Here is a 20,406-nt window from a genome sequence, read left to right on the forward strand (position 1 = left end):
TCCTGCCTTTCCCTCTCTGAGAGAGGACTCTTATCCAGAAGTGAAGAGAATGGCAAAAGCCATGACTCAGATTATCCATTCTCAGCAGTTCGTGATATGTGGGGAATTTCCATAACTCTCTAGGGTGGACAGGTGCAGTCTTGGAAGCCCACCTAGAGGCCTGGATGTCATCTTGAAGAAGTACTAGGGAAAGAAGGGGCCCTATACTTTTGTTCCTGATAAGAAGCTACGGCCCTGACAGGGACCGAAGGCTACCCTCCACCTCAAAATGTGAGTGCACTTCCAAAGCTGGGTTTCAGAACAGTATCAACTGGACCCAAGCTACCAACAGATTTTTCCCTTCTGGTTCAATCAAGATTTTAACTCAGAGTTAACATAATTCACTTTAATGGCTCCAACTGTAGGAAAATTTCTCCTCCCCTCACCTTTCCTCCACCTAGCTAAGGTAAAGAAAGCGAATCTTATCTGCTTGATAAGAAAGAGCTAACTTTTTGATCTGCTATTTTATACATGGTCAGCCTAATAAGTCAAGTAAAGAAACAGGTGTTCAAGGTCCTTGGCAGCAATGTAAGGCATCATTTGAGTGACCCCTTTATAATAGAGAAGGGTGGTAATTGCAGAGATTTATGCATCCAATGATTTACAGCTGACTTGGCAAAATCAAATCACATGAATAATATTTAATGGTGAATTATTTATTTCATTTACTGAAGAACACTTAATGTTTCCACAAGTGTTAACATGTGAAAAAGCCAACATCTGACATTTGTATAGTGTGAGGTAGGGGATCAAGGTTAATTTTTTTCCATATAGATATCCAGTTACTCCACCACCATTTATTGACAGGGCTTTTTTCTCCATTGGATTGTTTTTGTGCCTTTGTTCAAAATCATTTGACTATATATATCTTACACCTTTCAGTCACGTGACACTTTATAGTTTTCAAAGCTCTTTCATGTTCATTTCGTTCATACAACAGCTTTGTGAGGTAGGCAGGGCAGGTATTATTAACCACATTTCACATATATGCAAACAGACTCAGAGAGGTTAAGTGGCTTGTTTAAACTCACACAGCCATAAGTAGCAGACTGGATAAGAAATGGCCTCTGAGTTACAAATGAATTTATTTACAACACAGAAATAGACTCACAGACATAGAAAAAAACTTATGGTTACTAAAGGGGAAAGGGGGTGAGGGATAAATTAGGAGTTTGGGATTAACAGATACACACTACTGTACATAAAAAAGATAAACAACAAAGACCTACTGTATGGCACAGGGAACTATATCCAATACCTTTTAATAACCTATAATGGAAAGGAATATGAAAAAGAATCTATCTATCTGTATAACTGAATCACTTTGCTATACACCTGAAACAAACACAACATTGTAAATCAACTATACTCCAATTTAAAAAAAAGAAATGGCCTCTGAGGAATCATCCAGTCCTCACTGCTGTATATTGTGCTCCCCATCTTGTGGTCATAGGGTATGGCTTTTATTTCAACCTCCAGTTGCTTGCTGAACATCTGAAATTCTTTGCAACATCTTGAATTCAACATGTCCAAATGGAACTCACCTCCAGTTGTGTCCCCTTTCCCCTACGAAATCTGTGTTTCTTCAGTCACCGAGGCTCAAAACATTGGCTTAAGTCTTTACTTTCTTTTTTCTTTTCCTCACCTTCTGCAACCAATCAGCTATTAATATTGGACTGCTGGTCTGTTTTCTTCTCTACTGTTCCTCACAGCTGACCTTTCCACTGGGACTTGTCCCACTGCCACACCCCACACTTTGGGTCTGGATCATAGCAGAAAAGTCTCCTTTTCCCTAGAGTAGTGGCTCTCCAGTCTATCTGTACATTGGGACCTGCTGGGGAGCTTTCTTTCTTTCTCTCTCTTTATTCCTCTCCTTTCCTTCTTTTTTATCCCCTCTCCATCCCTCCATGCTCCCTTCCTTCCTTTCTTTCTCCCTCCCTTCCACCCTCTTTCTTTCTCTCTCTTTCTTTCCTTCCTTCTCTCCTTTTTTCTTTCTTTCCCCTTCCTTCCTTCTTTCTTTCCGTCCTCCTTTCTTTCTTTCTTTCTTTTTCTTTCTCTCCTCCCTCCTTCCCTCCCTTCCTCCCTCCCTCCCTCTCTTCCTCCCTTCCTTCCTTCCTCCCTCCCTTCCTTCCTTTCTCCCTTCCTTCTTTCACATGCATAAAATTCACCCTTTCAAGGTGTACAAGTCAGCCTCAGCTCAAAAACTTTCAGGAATTGTTTGCTCAGAGCAAAGTCCATCCTGGCATTTAAGTTCTCCTGGGACCAGCTCCTGATTTCATACCTGTCCGGCTAGTCACTGTCTTTCCCTCTCTATGGCCTCTCTGCCTCCGCCAAACTGTCTTAATTCTTGTCTTTTAAAACCCAACAAGCCACATTCCACCCTGAGCGCCTATCAGAAATTCTGTGACCGGCTGAAGTGGGGAAGCCCCTAGGATTAGGGTGCTCTTTATGGAAAGACACAAAATATTGGGATATTTAATTACCTCACAGCAACCTGGAATGATTACAGTTCTCAAAAATAAGACTATATTTTAAGTATGTCATATTAAGAAAATCACAGCCAGGAACAAACATGTCTCTGCGAAAAGACAATTGTTTTGCCTCGATATATGATTTACGCATTATTTATTTTGTTGGCTTCTAGCAGATAAGCGATAGCAAGCACCAAAGAGAGAACAACTTATAACAAATATGTTAGCAAGTTGTTCTTGCACGTGTGTGTGTGTGTGTGTGTGTGTGTGTGTGTGTGTGTGAGAGAGAGAGAGAGAGAGAGAGAGAGAGAGAGAGAGAGAGAGAGGGAGAGAGAGGGAGAGAGAGAAGGAGAGGGAAGGAGAGAGAGAGATAAAAGTGGGAAAAGACCATGCATACTGTAGGTGGTTAGAGGTGACCCTGGACGCCCACCCAGCTTCCCCCTCACTCCTCAGGGGTATGGTGGGCATGTTCTGTCTCCCTAGTTGTAAGTCCTTCAGAGGCAGGGCTGTGCCCTTCAGTCTCTGCGTCCTCTGTGTCTGACACAGTGGGTGCCCGACCATTATCTCCTCTACATACCCAAGGACGTGGCCCAGGCTTTGGGCTCACACAGACCTTGCCTCCTGTATTGTGGAATCCTGGACAAGTTAGCTTCTCTGCCTCATTTTCCTCATCTGAAAAATGGGGAAAACCATGCCTGTGTCAGCTTAAACGGGATAACATTGTTGGAAGACAAACCTCCTTAGGTCTCTTGCATATCTGCCGGGTTGGTAAGCAGAGGCACTGCTCACAAAAAGAGAGCTTTTGTTCCAGACCATGTTTTCAAGGATGTTTGTCTGCCAAACAGCCGTGAAAGCTGGAGATAGTGTCTCTCCCTGGAGCAGAGGGCAGACTTTTTGCTCTCATGTATAATATAGACAACGTCTCCTTCTGGGGCAAGAGTCAGGCAGACTTACTGCCCATTATAAAAGATTTGGGTTCCTTAAGCTGGGGTTCCTCTCCTGGAATACACCCCACTATGTGTGCAGGTTTCACCTGGCCTTCACTGCATTACCTTTGGGGAACTAGAGCTTGGGAAACCGGGCAAATGATGATACTTTGGATACTGCCTCTACTGTGAGTAATAAACTATGTTTTGTCCCTAATCCTTTGTCTTCTGCAGTGTCCATGAAACTGTGGCAGCCCAGCTTCTTAGCTTGCAAGAAGGGTAAAACCTCAGACCCTTTGTAGTTCTTGAGAAATTTATGTAGATCACTTAATGCAGCTCTTGACATGTACACAGCAGGCTTTCACTGAGTTGTAACTAAATGTACAATAATGGCTGATGACGAACTGTCCGAAAAATGCCATCAACTGGTAATATTTTTACTGCACTCTTCCAAAAAGTAAAATATGGAAGAGCCTCGGAATGGCTAGTAGAGGGAAAATACACAGGGACAGCCATGTCAAGGAGCTCTGGCCCACTGGGAGGAGGGAGCAAGTTTACTAAAGGCCAAAAATTCAGCTTCTCAGGCCCCAGGTAACAGTTTCTCCCCCTGCTCTGTTTTCTTTTTTTTTGATATAGATTTATTTTACTTATTTATTTGTTTGTTTGTTTTTTGGCTGCATTGGGTCTTCATTGCTGCGTGCAGGCTTTCTCTAGTTGTGGTGAGCAGTGTCTACTCTTTGTTGTGGTGCGCAGGCTTCTCATTGCGGTGGTTTCTCTTGTTGTGGAGCACAGGCTCTAGGCACGCGGGCTTCAGTAGTTGTGGCACACAGGCTTAGTTGCTTCGCAGCATGTGGGATCTTCCCGGACCAGGGCTCGAACCCGTGTCCCCTGCATTGGCAGGTGGATTCTTAACCACTGCACCACCAGGGAAGCCCTGCTCTGTTGTTTTCTGACTTCCAGGACTTGGGAAGAAAATAAGGCAGTGTGTGGGAGACCAGGGCCTTAGAGTAAGAGGGATTTCTAGAAGCTGAACCTTTTAGGAAGGATATTTGGGAAGGAGAGGCTGAGCCCCAGGCTCCAACATCAACTGTGTCTAGACTGAGGCTACACTGGACCAGCCAGGGTGGCTCCTCCCCTGGAGGGAACCCACTACCAGATTCCATCGGGAGAGGCGCTCGGGGCTCATTCCTGTCTCACTAAGTCCTACCCACGGACCACTGAGCTTTCCTCCTGAGGAGGGCTGCCTTCATTTTCCTTTTTAGAAACTTTGTGTCTTGCAAAATATTTAACATATTTGTTTAGCATATCTTTCCCCCACCAGAATGCAAAGTCCATAAGGGCATGTTTTTTTTTTTTTTATATATATAAGTTGAAAATTTTAATTTATTTTTTCCAGTTTTATTGAGATATAATTGACATATAACTTTGTATTAGTTTAAGGTATACAATATAACGATTTGATATTTGTATATGTTGTGAAATGATCACCACAATAAGTTAACATCTATCACTGCACAGTTATGTTTTTTTCTTATGATGAGAACTTTTAAGATTTGCTCTCTTAGCTTTCAAATATACAATAGAGTATTGTTAACTATAGTCACCATACGGTACATTATGTTCCCAGATCTTATTTATCTTATAACTAGAAGTTTGAACCTTTTGCCCACCTTCACCCATTTCCCCTGCCCCCAATCCCCAGGCCTCTGGCAACCACCAAATCTGATCTCTGTTTCTATGAGTTTGATTTTTTTAGATTCCACATGTGAGATCATGCAGTACTGCATTCATCTTTCTTTGTCTGACTTATTTCATTTAGCATAATGTCTTCAAGGTCCATCCACATTGTCACAAATGGCAGGATTTCCTTCTTTTTAATGGCTTAATAATATTCCATTGTGTATATATACCACATGTTCTTTATCTGTTCACAGACACTTACGCTGTTTCCATGTCTTGGCTACTGTAAATAATGCTGCAATGAATATGGGGGTGCAGATATTTCTTCAATTTTGTTTTCTTCTGTTGCACACCCAGAAGTGGAATTTGGGGATCATGTGGCAGCTTTTAAATTTTTTGAGGAACATCATACTATTTTACATAATGGCTGTACCAATTTACATTCCTACCGACAGTGGACCAGGGTTGTCTTTTCTCCACATTCTTGCTAATAATTACTTCTTGTCTTTTTGATGACAGCCATTCTAACAGGTGTTAGGTGATAGTCTTGTGGTTTTGATTTGCATTTCCCTAATTGTTAGTGACGGTGAGCACCTGTTCATGTACCTGTTTGCCATTTGCATATTTTCTTTGGAAAAATATCTGTTCACTTCCTCTGCCCATTTTCAAATAATTTGTTTTCTTTTTGCTATTGAGTTGTTTGCATTTTTATATATTTTGGATATTAACCTCTTATCAGATATATGATTTGCAAATATCTTCTCCCATTCCATAGGTTGCCGTTCATTTTGCTGATGGTTTTCTTTGCTGTGCGGAAGCTTTTTAGTTTGATGTAGCCCCACTTATCTATTTTGGGTTTTCTGTCTATTTTGTTTACTGCTATATAAACTGTAAACAATGGCACAGGAAGTGCTGGGTAAGGAGTCTCTACGTGTGTTCTAGCCCCACTTCTGCCCTCTCCCTCTGCAATAGCCCCCATTTCTTAACTTCCTCAATGCTTTGTCAGCTGCCTCTCCTAACCTATTTCCTAGTTTTTTAACCTCTTCTTCTGCAAAGAGACTTTAGGCAACCCACAGAGGTCTTGGAAAACACTTCCCCAGATTCTCAAAAACTCTCTAATTAACTCTTTTTTCCTGCCAAGATGACAGTGGTTTTTTTTGTTTTTTGCGGTACGCGGGCCTCTCACTGTTGTGGCCTCTCCCGTCGCGGAGCACAGGCTCCGGACGCGCAGGCTCAGTGGCCATGGCTCACGGGCCCAGCCGCTCCGCGGCATGTGGGATCTTCCCGGGCCGGGGCACGAACCCGTGTCCCCTGCATCGTCAGGCGTACTCCCAACCACTGCGCCACCAGGGAAGCCTCAAGATAACAGTTTTAAAGAGCAGATATCCCAGTGAAAGAAGATGTGATGCCTGAACTTCCCACCTGGACCTAGATGACTTGACCCCTTTATCCTGAAACTTTGAGTGGGTGGCGTTGGAGGGAGAAGGCAGCAGGAATGATGTGGGTGCAGAAGTCATTTCTCAGCTCAAACCTGTCCATTGGCTGCCCTGCCATTCAGATTTAGAGTCAAAGTCCTTACCATGACCCATAAGGGCCTCTGCACTGATACCCCTGTCACCTCTCTGCCCTCCTCTGCTGATTTTCCGCCTTGTTCATTCTGTTCTCGCCACACTGACTCCTAGCTGCTCCTTCAGTGTGCCGGGGCTGCTTCTCATGCAGGGCCTTTGCACAGGCTGTTTCTTCTGTTGGGAATGCTCTTCTCCCAAAAGCTACATGGTTTGACACTTCATGTCTTTCAGCTCTTTGCTCAAATGTCATCCCCTCAGGGAGGACTTTTGTGTTTTTGTTTTGTTTTATTTATTTATTTACTTTTTTGCTGTGCCACGTGGCATATGGGATCTTAGCTCCCTGACCAGGGATCGAACCTGCGCCCTGTGCAGTGGAAGCGCTGAGTCTTAAACACTGGACCGCCAGGGAAGTCCCAGGGAAGACTTTTCTGACCACCCTGTTTAAAATTCCAACCTCCTCCCTCTCCCCTGTGCCACTCCCTATCCCCCTTCCCTGGTTTATTTTCTTCACAGCATTTTTCATCATGCTAAATACTTTATGCATTTGCTTATCATATCTTTTTCCCACTAGAATGCAAAGTCCATGAGGACATGGGTTTTCTGTCTATTTTATTTACTGCTATATCCTCAGAATTTAGAACAGCACCTGGAACCTAGTAGGTGCTCAATAAATATCTGTGGAACAAATGAATTAGTAAAAGAGTGAATAGCCTTCCCATCAATTTCCTCAACCACAGGGTCTGTGTGAATGATCACATGTATGTGCATAAGTGTGGTGGAGACCCCCAAGAAAATGATCACATTTAATCCCAAATTAATGGAGTGTGGGAAAGCAGAGCTCCAGAAATCCACAAATTACCCTAGGCAGTTCAGATTAATGGAAGGAATGATAGGGCAGCAGGCTAGAGACCCGGTTTAAAGTCAATCTTTACCACTAATTGTTTGGGCAAGTTATTTAACCTCCCTGGGCTTCAGTTGTATCATCTGTAAAATGTGAAGGTTAGAATAAAGAATCACTGAGAAAAAGTATGTAGCATGTTATGGCTAAAAAATTTTTTTCACTTGTATTATCTCTGAATCCTGTGAGGCAGCCAAAGCAGGTAGATAGATATGAGAGAACACGAAACATTTTTGTAGTCTTTGTTAATTGAAATCCCTCTCTGGACCCCAAGGAGGGGGGGATCCCATAAATGGAGGACCCTTTGTTTGCTGAATAGATGATGGGGGACAAGTTTGGACTTATGAGAGGGGTAAACTGCTTTAGTAAGAATCAGCTGAAAACAATTTTCTCTTTCTTTTTGTGTCTATATGGGATGATGTATATTCACTAAGTGTACTGTGATAATCATTTCATGATGTATGTAAGTCAAATCATTATGCTGTCACCTTAAACTTATACAGTGCTGCATGTCTATCATGTCTCAATAAAACTGGAAGAAAAAAAAGAAAAAGAATCAGCTGAGATAGTAAGGACAGAAGCAGAAGCCTGGAGAAGCAGAAGAAAAGAGGTGGCAGAGCCCTGCTGCGGGAGATCAGGAAGGGGCGATCTTGTGGCGAGATGAACTAATGGGGCATGGAAGCGAGAAATAGCAAGATGGATTGAATTTGCTCTGCTGGGCATGACGCAGTCCCTTCCTACATCTACCTCAGAAAATCCAAGTCACTTCTGAATGCTTTGGCCCAACTGAATTATCTCAGGGGAACAGAAATTGGTGTGGACCCCATGTGGAGGCTGCCAGAAAGGAGGTGACAACCAACATCTTGGCCACATGATAGCAAAAGGAGAGCTCAGGCTCATCGGAGCAGGGCTCTGGTCCAGGAAAAATGACTACCATGGGCAGCCCCTCCTGTTACAAGTCGTTCTTGTAATGACTTCTTAGGGTATGATATTGCCCATTTCCCCCTGAATATCATATAAAGGGTCTGCTATAGATTGAATGTTTGTGTCCTCTCCAAATTCGTATGTTGAAACCTAACCCCCAAGGTGATGGTATTAAGAGGTGGGGCCTTTGGGAGGTGATTAGATCATGAGGGTGAAGCCCTCATGAATGGGATTAGTGCCCTTATAAAGAGACCCCAGGGAGCTTCCTGGACCCTTTCACCAAGTGAGGACACAGCAAGAAGATGGCTGCCTATAAATCAGGAAGTGGGTTCTTATCAGACACTGAATCTGCTGGTGCCTTTATCTTGGACTTCCCAGCCTCCAGAACTGTGAGGAATCAATTTCTGTTGTTTATAAGCCACACAGTCTATGTTATTCTGTGATAGCAGCCGAACAGACTAAGACAGGGTCTTATTTATTATTTTAGTCTCTCATCAGTTTATTATAATGAGACATTCTTTTGCCTTGAGCTTAGTAATTGCTTTAAGCAGTAGAGCCTTCCTTGGCCTGATAAAATAGTCATCATGTTAAGAGTCATTAGGGTTGGACCTGAAGAAATCTAGAGCCTTTGCTTAACACTTTGACTTTGCAATTAGGTTTTTGATTTTGCACACTTAGGTAAATGGAAAAGCACTTTGAACTCACTTTTGGATAATTAGCACAAAGAGAAAATGGCTTTGCAAGTCACAATGTGGCATGGTTCAAACTGAGCAAATGAGAACAAAAATCAACACTTTGATATTCATACAAACCTTCTGCCACAAAGAATTTTCATTTATTTTAAAGTGATAAATCTGGGTAATTATGTGATATGATTATTCATAAAACTGTTAATCAAACTCACATCTATTTTGTAGCATCTCATACATAACTCTGCAATTGGAATATTTTAGGAAAATATATTACCTGAATTTTAAAATATCACTCCATTATAACTATTTATCAGCAAAAATGAAAAAAATGTATCTTGGTTAGTTTGGTTTAGTCAGTTATTGCAATGGAAAGTGTTAGATGTATTCAATAAATACAATTATAAATAATACAGCGTATATCTGCTTCCAATGTATACTCCCTGATAAACATCCAATATAAATAAAGAAATATAAATTGGGTCTGGAATGGACATTAAACATGCTTTAAAAGTGAATGTTTATCATGGACAGGTAAAAGACAAAAAAGTCCTTCCTCCATTTTCGTTATTTTGTTAAATCCAAACATAAGTACTTCTTGAGTACATTTACTATCCAGTATCTTATTCAGACTTTTCCCAGATGAGATAGGAAGGTATAAATAAAATAAAGATGGAGACTTCGGAGGTAATTTAAAAATCTGATGTGTTCTAAACAGCAGGACATGATTATCTTGTGCTAGTATGTTTGGAAGATCCACAGATTGACTTTTAGACACTAAGCTTTGCTTACGCTCAACTTCATTAAATGAAATTAATTCTCATGTGATTTGCGGGCGCCTTTCAAAAGAATCTTCTTTTTTCAGTAGCATAGAAGCATTCATTTGCCTCACTTGGATTATCCATATTCTTTTTCAGCTCAGCAGTTTCCAGCTCAGTTTAGAAAGTCATTTCATCCTCGGGTGGAAGTGCATTTCCAGATATATTGGGCACTTTTGATCCCTCTTGGCTCAGAGGCCTTCCTTGAAGATCACAGTCAGTGAAAACATTTTTTCTGTGAATGACAACAGTTGAGAGAATCATGGGTAACTCTTAGAACCGGTGAAATAAGCAGTTCATTTTCAACTGGTGTGATTCTCTCGCAGATTAGCAGATGGGTTGCCAGTCAAGATTAAAGGAGAATACTGAGGATGGAAAGAAATGAAAACTTAATTAACTTCATTCTCGTGTCAATGGACATTTAGGTTGTCTGCACTTTTTCAATATTACAAATAATGGTGGAATACTTGTAGATGCTTCCTTGAGCCTATGTAGAAGATTTTCTCTAGAGTATATTCCCATAAGTAGAATTGCTGGGTCAAAGGGTATATACATCTTTAATTTTACTAGATATTATTACATTGCTCTCCGCAATGCTAGTGCCAATTTACACTCTCATCAGCAGGACATGAGAGCTTCTGTTACCCTACATCCTCACCAGAACTCAGTATTATCTGGATTTTTACCTTTTGTTGGTCCACTGGAGGTAAAATTGCATTTCATTACTGTTTGTATGTCTCTGATGAATAGCCATATTGGACATCTTTTCACATATTTACTGGTTTTTAAGCTTCCTCTTCTGTGAGTTACGAATCCATATTCTGTTGGCTTGTTTCTTGTTTTTCCCTGTAGGAGCTTCTTTTAAAAATACGCTTTGTAATTTTATGTCTTGAAAATAGCATCTAGTCCATGGATTTTTTTTTTTAATATTTATTTATTCATTTGAGTGCTCTGGGTCTTAGTTACGGCACACGGGATCTTTAGTTGCGGCATGTGAACTCTTAGTTGTGGCATGCATGTGGGATCTAGTTCCCCGACCAAGAATCAAACCAGGGCCCCCTGCATTGGCAGTGCAGAGTCTTATCCACTGGACCACCAGGGAAGTCCCCCATGGATTTTCTTTTCACTTTATCTTTTGGTACATTTTATAGTTCAGAAGTATGTCATTTTAATATAGTTGAATTTATTAATCTTGCCTTTTGTATGTTAAGAAATCCTTCCCTGTACTGTGACCACAAATGTATTTTTCTAAATTTTGTTCAAAAATTTGTAAAGTCTTATTTTTCACAACTGGAATTTATTTTTTGAATTGTGTGTTTTAGTTCCCTACTGCCCTGTAACAAATTACTACAAACATAGCAGCTTACAACAGCACAGATTTATCAGCTCACAGTTCTGTAGGACAAAAGTCTGGTAGAAAATAGCTGACTTCTCTACTGAGAATCTTTCAAGGTTGAAATCTAGTTGTTGACTGTCTGTGTGCTCAACTGGAACTTGGAGTCTTCTTGAAAACTAACATGGTTGTGGCAGAATTTTGTCCCTTGCAGCTGTAGGACTGAGGTCTCCATTTCCTTGCTGGCTGTTAGCCAGAGGCTGCTCTCAGCTCCTCTCAAAGCCATCTTCAAAGAATCTCCCTTGTGTGGAATCGCTCTCATGCTTCAAATCTTTCTGACTGAGAATTTCTTCTTCAGGACGAGTCCTACCGGTTTTAAGGTCTCACCTGATTAAGTCAGGCCCACCCAGGATAATTTCTCTTATCTTTTTTTTTTTTTTTGGCCGCACAGCACAGCTTGCGGGATCTGAGTTCCCCAACCAGGGATCAAACTCTGGGCCCCGGCAGTGAGAGCGCTGAGTCCTAACCACTGCACCGCCAGGGAATTCCCAATCTATCTTAAGGTCAACTGATTTGGGATCTTAGTTACATCTGCAAAACCCCTAAACAGCACTACCTCAATTTGTGTTTGAATAAATAACTAGGAAAAGGTGTGTGTGTACCATGGGCCTGTAATCTTGGAGGCCATCTTAGAATTCTGCCTACCACATCATATAAAGTAATGATTCATATTTTTTCCATGTGGATCACTACTTTATATTCATTTTGGAAATTTAAAACATATACAAAAGAAGAGAAAATAATTTCATGAACCCTGATGTTCCCAGTAACCAGTTTCTGCGATTCCACATGGCTAATCTTGTTCCACTTAGCTCTCGACTTCCTTCTCCCCACTCCCCCAGATTATTTTTCAGCAAATCCATGACATACTAGTTCATCTGTAAATCTTTCCATATGTATCTTTAAAGACAAGGACTTCTTTTCTTTCTAACTGGAACTAGCAAAACTTGAGGTTAAGGGCACCATCCTCCAGACTGCCAAGTCTGCCCAAGACTTCTGACACCAACTGCAAGTTCAGTGGTTTCCCAAAACCCCACAGGTTTGATAATTTGCTAGAGGGACACACAGAACTCACAGAAACCTATTATATTCACATTCACTTTTATTACAGGCAAAGGGTGCAAATTAGAAGATACACATAGGGCAGAATCTTGGATTGGGAGGGTTCCAAGTATAAAGCTCCCATGTCCCCAGGGATGCATTACTTTCCCGGCATTGCTATGTGGCAATATGTGCATGGAGTATTGCCACCCCAGGAAGCTCACCCAAACTTTGATGTCCAGACTTTTATTGGGGTTTCATTATGTAGGCATGATTGATTGGATCATCACCCATGTGGCTGAACTCGATCTCCGGCCCCCTTCTGCTCCCAGAGGTCAGGCTGATACCCTGAGGCTCACAGCCCCAACCGTCTAATCACGGGGTTGGTCTTTCTGGTGTGGCCAGCCCTTACCCTGAGTCATCTCTTTGACGTACACTATCAGGCTGGGTCTAAAGGACCCACCATGAGTAACGAAGACATTCCACTCCTGTCCCTTAGGAAACGTTAAGGGTTTAGAGGTTACCTCCCAGGAACTGGCAATAAAAGCCAGCCAAATCCATCCTTCCTTCCTTCCTTCCTTCCTTCCTTCCTTCCTTCCTTCCTTCCTCCCTCCCTCCCTCCCTCCCTCCTTCCCAACCACAATACCATTATCACACCTAAAAAATTAAAACAATTCCTCTTTTCATCAAATCTCCAATAAATGTTCTAATTTTTCCCATTGTCTCATTAAAACAAAACAAAACAGTTGATTTCTACAAATCAGTATCCTAACGAGCTTCACACATTGCACTCAGTTGATATGTATCTTAAGTTTCTTTTAGCTTAGAGGTTTCCTTTCCCTCTTTTTTCCCCCCTTTAATTTATTTGTGGAAGAAAATGAGTCATTTGTTCTATAGAGGCTGCCACATTGTGGATTTTGCATAAATTACATAACCATAAAATTCACCCGGATTCTGTTTACACTTGACGTATTTGAATTCATTTAGCTAGAGCAGACAGTTCAAATACACCTTGTGATATACATTTCACAGGTACAAGTAAGCACTCTAAAGACCTTTGTGAAACAGTCACTAGTTTAGTAAACAGCTTGGTGGCTCAGGAACTCTGGAATATCTATCTGTCCTTGATCCATCCTCCAAGCTTAATGCATGTTGCCCTTATGTTTATATATACTCCAGTGCTTGGAAAACTCCAAGACTTCAAGGCCTATTTCTAGATGACAGGTGACTTCATAGAGGCCTGTTACTATAGCCCTGCCTAAGAGGATTTCTAAGAATAAAACAAACTGACATGTCTGTTTGTGACTTGGAACCCCTCATGACCTCTGCCCATAAAGAGATGAAGATTTGACCAACAAGAGCTTTGTAGCTCTGGGGTCCACCTGTATAAACTCTGGGGGAAAAAAACCCTGGAACTCTGGTTAGATTGGGAATATAGTTTTCTGGGCTCAGATGAACTTTAAGTCAGGATGCCACAAATTTACAGAATTCAACTGTAAAAATCTCAACTAAATAAAACTGGTTCCGTCTCAGAAACAGACATGTCTTTTTAAAAAGGTCTTTGAAAAGTACTCAGAGGGCTGAAATGGAGGATGTGAGTTATCTAATTCTGCTCCACTATAAAGGCACTGGAGTCATGTCTTCCTATAATGTGATATGGCACAAACAGTCCTATTCTATCCAATGCATTTAGTGGTAATGGTAAAAGCTGAACCCAGCATAAGTGCCTTTAAAAGGCTTATCACAATTGTCTCGAGATTGATGGATCTACAGGTCTTTAAAAGAGCTTCATTGTCATGTTCAGAGGAGAAATTGGCCCCATACAATGAGTATGTATCAAGTGCTCTGAATATATTTTCAGAGACAAAGCTACTTCTCTCATTTGTGGCTTTAGTCCAGGTTTCTGTCCTGTTGAACACACCATCCAAGGATGAGATGGACACCATGACCATCCCATGGATCCTCTTGTGGCCAGAAGGAGCCCTTGGCCTATGGGACTCCGTGAGGTATTCTGACCAAATGCCAAGGTGTTTGGCAGATTTAAAATGCAGCTGCACCAACTGATCTGCCACAGTGCTGGAATTCAGAACCACTTATGCTCCCATATACCAAATTCAGAACTTTCTCCATCCCAAGGTCGGTCTCGCCATTAACTGTCCAACAACAAACACAACTGTGAAGCCCAGAGACCAGGCAAGTTCCTTTTGAGGAGCACGGGCTGCTACCCATGGTGGGTTTCAGGGACAAGGTCAGTACCTTTGTGCCTCCTTGGCTCCCGTCACTAGAATCTCCATTTGTACCCCCAAGGTCAGCTTCTGAGGAACAGAAGTTTGTTCACTGTGGGCTTGGGACCTGTCCATTGACAGACTGTCCCATGCAGGGAGGCTGTACACATGGGAGAAAGTTTTGGGGAGGAAGGAGAGTTCTGGATTGTTGTTCTTCCAGAGGAGAGCCTCTAGAAGGAACCTCATGTTGGGAGGTAGAGCCAGAAGGGGAGACTAGTAAGACAGTCCTGAAGAGTTGGCGGAATGTCGTTTTGCCATGTGGCCCAGGGAAGTGTAGGATGAAGCTACCTGGAGAGGCTGCCATGGAGGAATAGGTGCTGAAGGAGGAAGATTTGGGGAGGTTGTTGTCAAGTGGAACTAGGTGAGGTGTGGGAGTGAAGCTTTGTGCTGTTCGGTGACTGCATACAAGATTGACTTGGGTCCGGGTTCTGTGGTACTGCCATTGAGACCTCTGTTCTTCTGGAAAGCTCTGCTGAGGGGCGCCTGGCAAGAGAGCTCTTTGTAGCCAGAACTCTTGGGGTTTTTCTCCTCAGACTGCTCCAGTGCCACTGTCCATTCAGCCAGAAAATTGAGGGGGTGATTACAGAGCTCTAGACAGTGATGGTCCAGAGAATTGGGCTTTGGAAATTTCCCTTTTTACTTTTGTACATGAAGACCCGTGACTTTTGTACAAAGCAATGGGGTTGCCCATTCGGGGTAATCAGATGAGAACCTTCTTAGGAGGCTTAGTCTATGTTTCCTTCACCTTGACTTTGAAGGAGCCATGACTTTCTTCTCGGTCAGGAGGGATGTCAGGGACCCATGGTGTGGTCTGCTCTCCTTACACAGAGACCTGGTGTGCACCCAGCTTTAGGGCCAGAGAGTTTGCGCTTCAGCATCTAGAAGAGCTTCCATGCAGTCCTCCCTAGACCGGCTCTCATTCCTTTCCAGACCATAGACCTCTGGTTCCATCTTTACCACCTGAAAGAGCACCTTCTTGATTCCAGCATTCCATTGACATGTCTTCTGGGCTCTGCTCCCCTTTCCTTCTTCGTTACCAGAACAAATCTGTTCACTCTGCTCCTTGTCTTTTTCCTCTTCCAGCATCTCTGCAGTCTTTGCTTGTGGTGTACCGGGAATTCATCCTGGTACTGGACCATCTGCTCTGGCATTGCCCTGCCAATAGCTTCTTTAAGTTTCTGTAGAGGTGCCTTCAGATGCACCCCCTGCCCCCAACACACAGAGATGAAGTTTTGGGGCAAGTGTGACCGGGATGTCCTTGCTGCAGAGCAGGGATGAAGTCACATGGCCACGCTCCTCAGAACTGACCTGGCTGTTCAGCTTCCAGGTTTCTACCTCCGTGCCCAGGAGGATCTCATGGATATCCTGGGTGAAGAGCTTCCTTTTGCACTGTCCCTCAGCAGTCCTGGCAGGCTGGAGCAACTCCTCAAGGCACTCCTCCACGGCCACTGGAAGGCCTTTGCGGAGAAAAGAAAACTGTGAATTCCCTGTCCAATACCACCCTGTGGGAATCTCTTTCATCACCCATATCACAGAAGGGGCTTCCTGCTGGAGACTCACTGAGCAGCTGCTTCAAGTCCAAATCAGTCAGAGAGACAGTAACAGTGACCTCCTAGAGCAAACTGCTCTCAGGAGCCGAGCAGAAGATTGAGAGCGAGGGATGCTACCCCATTCTCACAGGCTTATGACCCTCAGGCCTGTTTTTCCTGGGCCGATTTCTCATTCTGAAATTTCTTTAACATCTCTTTATCACTTCGAGCCTCAAGAACATTTCTTCTTCTTCTTCTTCTCCTTACCAGCGTTGAGAGCTGTGAAGCTCCTTTGGGAAAAGCTGAGCTCTGTTCATTTCTTTTCCCTGTTGAAAGTGTCATCCTTTTTCTTTCTTCCCTTCTCACTACCTTCCTGCAGCTTCTTCTTCTTCTTTGGTGATTTTTTTCCCCCTCTTCTCTTTAGTAGAGTCGTTGTCAGATTCTGATGTTTGTTGTAACTGCAGGGTTCTCGGGTTAATGTAAAATCTTCCGTACCTTGTGGTCAGAGAAGCACCATTTGAAGAAGCTCATCATATATTTCAAGTCCAAATCAGTTGGTGGAAGAATGAGATTCATCGTGCTCATCCCCCACGATAATCAAGTCTCGTATATGGTCTTTTCTATGATTCTTTCCAACCTTGTTTCCAGGTTGAAGACCTGCCACTCCATCCTGTGAACTCTTCACCAGCTCTGGGTAGTACTCTGGGCAGCGCTCACTTTCTGGGTCAACAGAACAGTTGCTGCAGCCAGCTTAGGATCTCAATGCTCTTCTGCTCTCCCAACCTCCTCTTGCCCAGATTTCTTTAAAAATGTGAGATTCAGAGGGCCTGGGAGAGAGGCGAACTGGATCCTGTTGGGTCCTGACATGACTACAAACAGTCTTGGCAGTTTTTACCATTTGGTTTCTTTGTCACAAGTGCAGGGGCTGCAAATGATCTCTCGCAGGCAGGATGGGCCAGATGCACTGATCACAGCTCTAGTTAACACCTGGGCCCTGAAGCATGCATACCATGGTGGCCCATGCACTCCCACGGTCCATGTCCACAGATCAAAAAGCTCTCGTGAGGGTCAGGAAAGAGAGGCAAAATCCCAACTCAAGGTTTGTACAACATCTCAGCAACAGCGAGGTGGCTCTTTGAAAAGCAGTCATTAAAAAAGAGCACTTACTGAAAACTCAACAATAAGAAAGTAAACAACCCAATTAAAAAATGAGCAAGAGATCTGAACAGACACCTCACCAAAGAAGATATACAGATGGCAAATAAGCACATGGAAAGATGCTCCACATCATATTTCATTAGAGAAATGCAAAGGAAAACGAGTTACCACTACACATCTATTAGAATGGCCAAATCTGGAACCCTGACAAGCTCAAATGCTGACAAGGATGTGGAGCAACAGGAACTCTCATTCGTTGCTGGTGGGAATTTAAAATGGTACAGACACTTTGGAAGACAGTTTCTTACAAAACTAAACATACTCTTACCATAAGATCCTGTAATCCTGTTCCTTGGTATTTACCCAAAGGAGTTGAAAACTTAACTCCACACAAAAGCCTGCACATGGATGTTTATAGCAGCTTTGTTCATAATTACCAAAGTTTGGAAGCAATCAAGATGTCCTTCAGTAGGTGAATGGATAAACTGTGGTACATCCAGATAATGGAATATTATTCAGTGCTAAAAAGAAATGAGCTATCAAGCCATGAAAAACATGGAGAAAACTTAAACGAATGTTGCTAAGTGAAAGAAGCCAACCTGAAAAGACTACATACTGTGTGATTTCAACTCTATGATCTTCTAGAAAAGGTAAAATTATGGAGACAGTGAAAAGATTGGTGGTGGCTAGGGGTTAGGACGGAGAGAGGGATGAACAGGTAGAGCACAGAGGATTTTTTGGGGGGCAGCAAAAGTATCCTGTATGATACAGTAATGGTGGATACATGTTATTATACATTTGTCAAAACCCATAGGATATACGGCCACCAAGAGTGAACCACTGTAATGTAAACTATGGACTTTAGTTAATAATAATGTATCCATCTTCATTCATCAATTGTAACAAACGTACCACACTAATACATGATGTAAATAATAGGGGAAACTGGGTTGGTGGGGAAGAGGGGACATTTGGGAACTCTCTGTACTTTCTGATCAGTTTTTCTGTAAACCTAAAACTGCTCTAAAATAGTCTATTAATTAAAAAAAAAAAAGCACTCATATGGTGGGAGAACAGAACAGGCCTTCCACAAGGAGGAATCTACCAGATGAGAGTGGCATCTGGAGCACAGTGGAGAGCAGTCACTGAGCCCAGAACCTGGAGGGGACAAGGGGGTCGGGCTTCCTGAGGTCACACCCAAGCAGAGACCCCAGGAGCGAAGGAACAACCGTGGGCGCACTGAATGGGCCTTGTGGCCTTAAGGGAGAGGGGAGTGGGGTCTGAGGGGGTGGGGCAGTGCTGAGTGGCCAGATGCTTGTGGTCAGAAGCCCAGGGAGGGGGAAAGGGGCCTGCCTTCTTTGAATGAGTGTTATGCCTTCACTGATCTCCTGGAACATCCCAAACATAATTATTTTTAAGTACTTTTTTCTGTTCTGCAACATTGACTTCACCTGTATTGGATTCATATCAGATTATTTTGTTAGAAGTTTTTTTCTGTAGCGTGAAATTTCTTCATGTGCTCTAGAATTTTTGTTTGCACATTCATTTGGAGTGTCTTTTCCTTTCCTTTCCTTTTCCTTTGTTTTGTTTTCACTTACATCCTGACTTTGTTGAGTGGTTTGGCAATTGCCTCAACTTGGCATCCCTTTAGCAAGCAGGAAATTGAATACAGGTGCGGCGGGCCGTTTCCGACCGGCAGAATAACGAGCCGCCACACGCAAGATTCTTCTCGTATCACACTTTATTGGAGCACAGCTTGGTTGAAGAAAGATGGAAGGAAGACCCCGCAATCCTATAGCAGTCTGCTTATATAGGGATTAAGAACATGCGTCGCTCTGTGATTGGCTTTCGCCGATGGTGCGATTTGTGAGCCAACATCGGATAGGTCGCTACTTTACGCAAGCGCAGTGGCCACAGGAAGGATGACTCAGCTTATTTCAGCTTCCTGCCGCGTAGCAGTTAGCTGACCGCGCCCTACATACAGGTAGCACCCACACCCTCTGTTTCCTAGGTTTGTCATTCCATATACTATTGAAGAACCACTGTCTGTGGAAAATGAAACCACCACTTCCACACAGCACCTGTGGTACCTCTTGGAATGTGATTCTGCACCAGCTCACCTTCTCTCTTACCGGGTCCTCAGCCATGCCTTCTTTCCAGGCTGAGGCTCCAGCCTCTGTGTACACAGACTGCATTCAAATTTTTGTGAACTTGACCACTGTAGAGGTTTGGTACAGGAGGATGGCCTTCTTTCTATCTCCAGCTGCTTCTTCTGGAGAAACCAATCTAGAATCGTTGCTTCTATTTGCTTGGGAGACAGAGAAAACCTTTCTGAAGTGAAAGGGAAGAACAAAGCAGAAATGCAGAGACAAGCAAAAAAGATGAAGAGAGAAGAATTCATGAGTTCCCCATTTTCCTCAAGCCCTGTTCTCTGCCTTTCCTAAAGTCTGACTGTCTAACTCTTCCTTTAATTCCAGGACACACCTCAGTATCCTTCTACCCCTCCCTTATATATATTTTTTGCTTAAGCTAGCTCCAATGGGTTTCTGATACTAGCGATCAACAGGTACAGCAAATACATGTCTTTTGGGCATCCCTTGATCCAGTGTGTTTGTGATTTCTGTGCCAAGCATCACTGCACTTACACTCTGGGACTTCCTGCTCCCAGAACTCCTGCTTTGGAGTAACAATCTTGGCTCTTTCTATGCAGGGAGAGAGTTCGAACATCTCTCAATACAAGCAAACTTTGTCAGGAAGACGGGATTTGGTGAGGAAAACAGAGCCACTCTATGGGTTGCGGGAAACCAAGGGCCTGAGGACTTACACGACATGGGGAAGCTGGGGAAGTGAGGGTCTACGGGCACGAAGCACTGGTTGGGGGCAGGTGGTTCTCAGAAGTTCCATAGGAAATTAACCACAATTCTCAAGCAAAAATGGCTGAACCAAAAGATCTCTAGGGTCCTTTCCAGTTTTAAGATATGCTGACT

The 20,406-nt window shown here is 43.0% G+C and overlaps 1 pseudogene; it reads right to left on the bottom strand.

The window, feature by feature from the left end:
* Positions 1-15,432: 15,432 nt before the first annotated feature.
* On the bottom strand, positions 15,433-17,128 carry LOC101332619 (ubinuclein-1 pseudogene; annotated as a pseudogene).
* Positions 17,129-20,406: the final 3,278 nt, after the last annotated feature.

Source organism: Tursiops truncatus, chromosome X (assembly GCF_011762595.2).
Source record: "Tursiops truncatus isolate mTurTru1 chromosome X, mTurTru1.mat.Y, whole genome shotgun sequence".
In the NCBI taxonomy this organism is placed as follows: domain Eukaryota; kingdom Metazoa; phylum Chordata; class Mammalia; order Artiodactyla; family Delphinidae; genus Tursiops; species Tursiops truncatus.